Source organism: Periophthalmus magnuspinnatus, chromosome 9 (genome assembly GCF_009829125.3).
Source record: "Periophthalmus magnuspinnatus isolate fPerMag1 chromosome 9, fPerMag1.2.pri, whole genome shotgun sequence".
NCBI lineage: Eukaryota > Metazoa > Chordata > Actinopteri > Gobiiformes > Gobiidae > Periophthalmus > Periophthalmus magnuspinnatus.
This window is the reverse complement of record NC_047134.1, coordinates 34,681,074-34,690,369: the sequence shown is the minus strand read 5'-3', so window position 1 is coordinate 34,690,369 and position 9,296 is coordinate 34,681,074.

Sequence of the window (9,296 nt, the reverse complement as noted above, 5' to 3'; positions counted from 1 at the left end):
AGAGAAAATCAAAATATCACATAAATCAGATTAAGAATAAATCAACAAAGAACAAACCACTGCACAAACGTGAGACCTCAGATGCACTTTGAACACGAGGCTTTTACACATTTGTCTTGTTAAAGTATAAAAAAACGCACAGATCGTTACGAGAGACACACGGCGAGTTTGGAGCAGACGGCGAGAGATTTTGGCCGTAAAAAGTGACGGATGAACCGGGGCGAGAAATCCAAACTGTGTCTGAGTATTTGTAAAACTTCAACTGCCAGTTTCACACGAGAAGCGACTTAATGTGGTTTAAAGATGCACGGTGTAACTTTATTTACCGGTGGAGGGTCTGCACCTGCTCCTGGAGACTTTATTGTATTTTGTTGTCTAGAATGTCCCACAGTATGGCATTAAACGTGCACACTGTCAGTCTAAAGTTTGAACACACCGTCTCACACAGTGTTTTTCATTTTTATTTATTTTTTACAACTGTCTACGTTTTATTTACGCACAAAAAACGTCACGTAAATGAAGTAAGACGTGTGGGATTATGAAGAAAAAGGAAAAAAAGTTAAATAACTACAAAAGAAAAGGAGGATACTTTGAGGATTTGAATAAAAATATAAAAAAAATACATTTATTACTGTAGTTATTTGCGTTTTTCTTTGGTTCCATAGATCTTACTTCATATATTTGATGTTTTCTGTGAGATATAAAATGTAGAAAGTAGTAAAAATAAAGAAAAAGCAAAAAGAGGTTGTGCATCGCCATGGAGACAAGCAGGTGACACCACCAGGCCGAGTTACAGGTCACATCTTTGGAGAGGCGAGTCCACTCACAGTAATAATGCACGTTTTTCACAAGTTACACAATAAAGGCAAGATTAAGACAAAGTTTATTTGTACAACACAATTCACACACAAGAGAATTTAAAGACAATAAAACCACAACACAACAAATCAAAACATAAATAACCACAAATAAACAGCATAAAATTTACATCTAAGGAGAAAAGTGCAGAAGAATGTTCCAGGTTTAACTGAACAAACTCAAACACTGATTCCCCATGTTCAGTCCTGGTTTAGACTTGGTTTAGTCCTGGTTTAGTCCTGGTTTAGTCCCGGTTTAGACCTGGTTTAGACCTGGTTTAGACCTAGTTTAGTCCTGGTTTAGTCCCAGTTTAGACCCGGTTTAGACCCGGTTTAGTCCTGGTTTAGACCTAGTTTAGTCCTGGTTTAGTCCTGGTTTAGACCTGGTTTAGTTCTGGTTTAGACCTGGTTTAGACCTGGTTTAGACCTGGTTTAGACCTGGTTTAGTCCTGGTTTAGTCCTGGTTTAGACCTGGTTTAGTTCTGGTTTAGACCTGGTTTAGACCTGGTTTAGACCTGGTTTAGACCTAGTTTAGTCCTGGTTTAGTCCTGGTTTAGACCTGGTTTAGTTCTGGTTTAGTCCTGGTTTAGACCTGGTTTAGTCCTGGTTTAGTTCTGGTTTAGTCCTGGTTTAGACCTGGTTTAGTTCTGGTTTAGTCCTGGTTTAGCCCTGGTTTAGACCTGGTTTAGTCCTGGTTTAGTCCTGGTTTAGACCTGGTTTAGTTCTGGTTTAGTCCTGGTTTAGTCCCGGTTTAGTCCCGGTTTAGTCCCGGTTTAGACCCGGTTTAGTCCCGGTTTAGACCCGGTTTAGTCCTGGTTTAGTCCCGGTTTAGTCCCGGTTTAGACCTGGTTTAGTCCTCAGAGTGTGAGATAGTTCACGTGGCTTCCTGGTTCTAGTCCTGACCCGAGCAGCAGTGTTCTGGATGTTCTGGATGTTCTGGATGTTCTGGATGTTCTGGATGTTCTGTTCTGTGGCTCGTTTGTAGAGTCCAGTGATCAGGACGTTACAGTCGTCTAATCTACTGGACACAAACGCAGGATAAGTCTGAGTCTGGTTTGGACAGTTTACCTTTGACCTTTGACATGTTTTTAGATGTAAAAAGCTGCAGATGTTATTGATTTGATGTGTCTGTTAAAGTTCAAGTCTGAGTCCATTATTATCTCTAGATTTCTGACCTGAGTTGAAGGTTTTAGAGACACTGGAGGTGACGCTGACACTTTCTCCATGTTTCTGTGGGTCAAAGACTTGACTCTTGTCTGAGTTTATCTGGACAAAGTTGAAAGTCAAAAAGTCCAATGCGTCACTGAGGAACATCCAAACAAAGTAATCACATCTCCACGGAGACGAGCAGGTCACAGATTCTCCAGAACCTTCACCTTTGACCAACAGAATCAACTCTGTCCAGAATTTACAGAGTCTTTCCTCTGGGCCAGAGTCGCCTGAAGGTGAAATCTGAATCATGACGCTGTATTTTCTGTTTTTTTAGGCCATGATATTGAAAAAGAAAAGGTAAACAGATCTGTCAAGTGCAATACATGTTTTTCAGTTTAGGTTTTTAGAAACTTTTGCCCTCATAAACAACATCAATAATACAAGAAACTGTTGAAAGAACGAGTATCCTGAGATTAACAGTCCAGTCGTGAGGTTTGGGCTGATTTATTTCAGCTTCAGAAAGTATGCTAATGTCCTGTACTTGTTTTTGTTTGGTTGTTTGCAGCAGAAAAGCCACGAAAAAAACAACGAAAAGCAAAGTGACGATTTGAAAGATCCAGCGTCCCCGTTTCTGTCGCTGTCGTGGCGGATTCTTCAAGGTCATCGAGGAAACTTTACATGTGACTGCTCGTTTAAAACCTCGTGTGTGACCTGAAACTGTCACAAAATGAGACGCTGAACTAAACACAACACGCGGGAAATAAAGCACGAGTGCAGTTTTGAGTCAGAAAAGTACAGTGGGACAATAAAAGTACAAGTTGTTTTACTGAAAGTCAAAGTTGTGGTTTGTAAAAGGCTTTTGAAAATTCTCCAAGACTCAAAACCACAGAATAACCAGGAGTTTGTGATTCTGAACAAGAGCGGAATCCTGATGGGAACGTCTTCAGAATCTTCTGTCGTTTGATTTTGGACGCACACACACACACAGAGAGACACACACACAGAGACACACACACACAGAGACACACACACACAGAGACACACACACAGAGAGACACACAGACACACAGACACACACAGACACACACACACACACATACACACACATACACACACACACCGAGACACAGACACACACACAGAGAGACACAGAGACACACACACAGAGAGACACAGAGACACACACACAGAGAGACACACACACACACACACACACAGACACACAGAGACACACACAGAGACACACACACAGACACACACACCCACAGACACACAGACACACACACCCACAGACACACACCCCGACACACACACATACACACCCAGACACACACACAGAGACACACACACAGAGACACACACACCCACACACACAGAGACACACACACACACAGACACACACAGACACACACACCCCGACACACACACCCACAGACACACAGAGACACACACCCCGACACACACACATACACACCCCGACACACACACAGAGACACACACACAGAGACACACACACCCAGACACACACACACAGACACAGACACACACACAGACAAACCCACCCCGACACGCCCGCAGACACACATACAGACACACCCCCACACACACCCCGACACACACCCCCACACACACACACACACCACCACAGAGACACACACACACACACACCTCTCTCAGCTCCAGATCAGGTCGATTTACACCTGCAGACGTGTTTCGGGCGGCGTTTTGGAGGATACACCGGCCTCTGTGAGTGTGACGCTTATTGTGAGCGATGAAAAATACTAAAATACAACTTTATTTTAATATTTCAAGATCACAATAATCTTCCAACTTAGAACTACAATTAAAAAAAGAACAAACACAAATGAAATACACTTTAAATAAAGAAAATCATGTATTTTCCCACGGCCGACCCCTGAAATAAACCGACACAGACCCTTTGCTGGGCAGTTGTAAAAGTAAAGATGCACTGTGTGACATTTCTGGTGTGGCAGTGGTGATGTGGGGCTCTAGGGGGCGCTCACCTGCTGTTATAAACATATTTAAACGCACTTATCCTCTGGAGTGACTTTTAAAACCTGATTTGGATTTTTATTTTTATATTTTTTTATTGTAGTTTCATTCTGAACTCTCTGCTGCTCCATTTGAGGATTTTTAGTTTAGTTAGTTTAGATTTTTGCTATGAAAGTGGAGCAAAAACCTTCAGGGGAGCTATGGGGGAGCAGTGGCCATTCTTGGTGAGTCTAGCGCCCCCTAAAGCCCCCCGCTGGCACCGCCCCCGGGTGGTGGTGGTGGAGATGGAGGTGGAGGTGGAGGTGGAGGTGGTGCGTTCTACCTTCTACCCGCCCCACAGTGTTGCTTCATACTTTCTGCTCTCTTGTATTAGTTTTGTTTACCAGCCTCAAAAATACATTTTCAAAACAGGCGGTTGTTATTGACAGCGGGGTCGCCTCTCCGTAGATCTGCTGCGCCGTTCCGTAGAACATCACAGGCGATTCAATCACATCTCCATGGCGACCAGCAGGTGACAGAGAAGTTACACAATACACAGACCTTGACTGACCCCTCGGAGCTGGAGTTTTGGTCAGAATATTTCTCAAAACAAAAGCGTCACATTCTGTTTTCTGAAGTGAAACGTAAAATCAAACGACGGAATTGAACCGTTCTTGTCTGAGGAGAATATATTTAAGCGTCTTCCTTCTTGCTACTTGGCGCTAAAGTACCACATTTGTTTTAGTTTTAAGTCAGACTTTAAAGTATCCGCCTTGTCTAAACGAGTTCTTAGCCGAGTCTTACTATGACGCATAAAAGTGAAGTGTGGGCCACGTGATGGGGCCGTGATAAGCCCGTGAAGCGTCTGCGGCGTGACAGATGAGATAAGGCGACGGACCAAGTCTCTCTGGAGCTAAGTGCTTTCCACTCCACTCGTTTGAGAATGAACGGCCCATCCGCACGCATACACCTTGTTTAAATCCCTTCAGTCGAACGCCATCAAACGATTTCTGAGCCGAAGGAGCACAAAGGAGCCGTTTGATGGGATATCTCCTGGAGTTTCGGCGGGACAGCCAACAAAAATCCCTCTTAACTTGCACATCCACCCACATCCTGCCAGTTCAGATGCGTTTAATTACAGCAGCGGCGTCGCGTTCCTGGGTTATAATCACCGTGCCACAAATAAAACGTTAAAGGCGTTTGTTATTTTTGATTTGATTATGTACAAGATTCATGTGACGCAAATCAGGCAGCGCTAACAACAGGGAAGCTAATCTCGTTTTTGGAATGTAACGCAAAAACACGCCAAACGGTTTTGTTTTGTTAAATACAATAAGATCTACACAGCGTCACGTCGTATTTGTGAATGGAGCTGCTGTTTGAATCGTCAAGAATCAGAATGGAATGATAAATAAAGTGTAAAATGCGTTCGTTTTGGCCACTTCAGGATTGATAGCGGACAGTTTTCAAGCACCTTAAGTCGAGCGCTGAGGTTCTGCCCGTCACCGCGGCCCCCTCGTCTAATCAGACAGGCCTGAATTACAGCAGCCCACTTGGCACGACGCGGAACCCATTAGTCAACGAAGGATCCGCTCCTTCGCCAGCGTCCTCTCGGAGTCTGAGGGCCGCGCTGGGACTGACTTCCTAAATGTAGGACGTGCCCTAAAAAGGTAAAATAACAATCTGGACAGGTAAAGGTCATTGCTTCAGTATAAATCCAGATCAGGTTTGCGGAGTGGACGATGGAGTGATACTTTGAGCTTGTTTTTTCAAATCACTTCACAAAAATAAACTACAAATAACCGTCATTTTGAACGTGCATGACAGATCTTCGGTAAAACGTTTTTCGACAGTGGCTCGGTTGTTGGGACACGTGCCAACCAACCCAAAGGTCATCTGTTCAAACTTTGCCGCTGCCCCACAGGGAATCCTCGCGACAAACACACGAGAGAAGAAAAAAATGTCAAAAACCGTTTCCCTTAAACTTATAATTACATCTAATGAGGAAGAACAAAGGCGTAAAGTGCTTAGAAAACAGCTCAATAGTCAACAGTCTAATCTTATTCACCATCAGAGGGAAACTGGCTTTAAAAAGATACGCCTTACAATGTAGATCCATTAAGAATTAATGAATGTTTAATTTGTGTTAAAAGAGCAAAGCAGACCAGAATGTGTTTTGTCCTTGCAGAATCTCTTTGCAGATTCGTTCATTACATTGTGAAATCTTTAATAACATTAGTTAAAACGAGGGCACAGTGTTTGATTTTAATGTCTACAAAAGAAATACCGTAAATTTCAGACTATAAACCGCGACTTTCCCCCCCACGCTTTTTCAACCCTGCGGTCAATACAACAGTGCGCCGTATTTATAGAATTTTACTGGACAACAGCCACCGGGGGGCGCTCTCTGGCTGTAAACGTAAAAGTGAGACAGACGTGGGGAAAGATTACGCTCTGAAGAATTCACTAGTTTTGATTTTGAATGGTCATTTTGCTCATCATGCCACGCCCTCGTCATGGAAAACACACGAAGAAATGGATACGATGCAGTTTTTAAGATAAAGAAGGAAATAGAGCCGCTGCACGTGAGCTCGGCGTCAATGAATCCAACTCGGTCGATGTAAAAAGACGACAAAAGGAAGTAAAAGCAGAGGCCCGTGTTGGTGCAGCTTTATTTTTTAAACCTGCAGGTCTGTTCATCCCGTGTTGATGTCGTGTCGGTGCCAATTTTCAGGCACAGTTTTTAAAAAAGTGTGTCCGTGTATCGTCTTTCTGTGTAAATATCTCACGTTACAATATGAAAACCTGCGGCTTATATTCAGGAGCGGCTTATATATGTACAAAATTGCTTTTCTTTTCAAATTTAGCAGGTGCGGCTCATACTCAGGTGCGCTCTGTAGTCCCAAATTTACGGTAGGTTATTTCCGAGCGTTATTTACTTTTATATTTGCGTGTTAGTTCGTCGTAGACTCGCTCACCTGTTTAGACCGACCTGGTTTAGTTCTGGTTCACAGTCGAGCAGCGTTTAGTCGATGTTCAGACCAAATCCTGCTCAATAAGGTGCTACTTGTAAAGCCAAATATTTTCTGAATGGGTCCTTGAGATAAAAGCTCGAGAATCACCGGAGCTCGGAGCGTTTGACACGGGACAAATCGCTCGAAGAAGAGACGAATACAAACGGTGTGTTTAAAGAGCCGAGCTGGAGGTGGACTAGAGGCTACAAAACAGACTCGGTATTGAAGCGCTAAACCAAGGCTGAGCGCGGATAAAAGGGCGGGGAGAATGTGTGAGATTATAATGGCATTGCTGGAGCTGTCAGGGCGTCGGTGGGATGCTCTGAGTCAGACGCAGGAGCCCGAGCACGAGGGCGAGTGACCGTCATAAAGACAGAGGCACCTGTGAGTCACTCTGTGCTTCTGTGCAGACCTGGGCTAATGGGAAACTACGCACACGTCGTCTCATAACAGTTTAGATCCACGTAAAGATGGTGCATGGAGCGTTTGGTCAAAAGTATGACACTGACAAAAGTAAAACACAACGACAATAGTTTGTTTTTTCACACAGGGGGTGGAGTTTGTGCAGATTCTTGTAGTTCCATGTTTTGCACCGTGTCATTTATCACCTGCACATGTGTGTAAACAGAAATATGTGAACAATATACACGTCTGTATGTGTGTAAACGCAGAGTGTGTGGATGTGTGTGTGTTACGTGTGTCTTATATAACTGACTATTGTGAAAAATAAAACTGAACTGAATTGAATGTCGCATGTCGCTGTTTCACTCGTATCACTCTGAAACATTGACTGAAAAATAAAAATAATAAAATAATAATAATAATAATAATAATAATAAATAAAAAATTAAAAAATAAATAAAAAAATAAAATAAAATAAAAAATAAATAAATAAATAAAAAATAAATAAATAAATAAATAAAATTCAATTAAAAAAAATAAAAATAATTTTAAAATAATAATAATAATAATTTAAAAAATCATAATAAATAAATAAATAAAATAAAATAATCAAACATGCTCACACCAGTAGACTATCTTCTTCTTGGGGCGTCTTAAACTCAGAATGGTCTGTTGTGGTTCACTTGTTGTCGTGTCTTTGTCACTTTTGTCTCGTCTGTGTGTTTCTTTAAATGTTCTGTTTCTGACCTGCCTTAGGACGACGGGTGTAAACGAACTATTGTGCTAATTCTGGCACATTTACATTGACGCTGTTTGTTGACATGTTGATTAATATGCACTGTCCTAATTAAAATAAATACAAAAAATAAACCGGAAAAATCGACCGGAAAAAGGTGGTTTGCTCTCTCCGGGTGGGTGGTGAGTCTCTGCCCCAAGTGGAGGAGTTCAAGTATCTCGGGGTCTTGTTCACGAGTGAGGGAAGGATGGAGCGTGAGATTGACAGGCGGATCGGTGCAGCGTCTGCAGTGATGCGGTCGCTGTATCGGTCCGTTGTGGTAAAGAAGGAGCTGAGCCGGAAGGCGAAGCTCTCGATTTACCGGTCAATCTACGTTCCTACCCTCACCTATGGTCATGAGCTTTGGGTAATGACCGAAAGGACAAGATCGCGGATACAAGCGGCTGAAATGGGCTTCCTCCGCAGAGTGGCCGGGCGCACCCTTAGGGATAGGGTGAGGAGCTCGGTCACACAGGAGGAGCTCGGAGTAGAGCCGCTGCTCCTACACGTTGAGAGGAACCAGCTAAGGTGGCTCGGGCATCTGCTCAGGATGCCTCCTGGACGCCTCCCTAGGGAGGTGTTCTGGGCATGTCCCACCGGGAGGAGGCCCCGGGGAAGACCCAGGACACGCTGGAGGGACTATGTCTCTCTGGCCTGGGAACGCCTTGGGGTCCCACCGGAGGAGCTGGAGGACGTGTCCGGGGTGAGGGAAGTCTGGGAGTCCCTGCTTAGACTGATGCCCCCGCGACCCGGCCCCGGATAAGAGGAAGAAAATGGATGGATGGATGGATGGACAAAAAATAAACACTTTGCTGATTTATAAAGTTGTTTTGTGGCATCAGTGTGAATTAAAGTAAGTTGAGGATTTTACTAAAGTTAATAAACTGTTAGATAAAAAAAACACTTGACCTGTAGGTTTAGTTTTGAAGTGTAAATTTAACTGAAAATAAAACTCAGTATTAACCAGTTTAATCCTGACGTCTCGAGATGATCAGACGTGTTTTTGACAGGTCTATAAACATCACTTTACTTTATATAATCTGATCATAAAAACACCGTCTCAAGCAAAACCATCACTTATAAGGAACTAATGCCGCCTTTAGC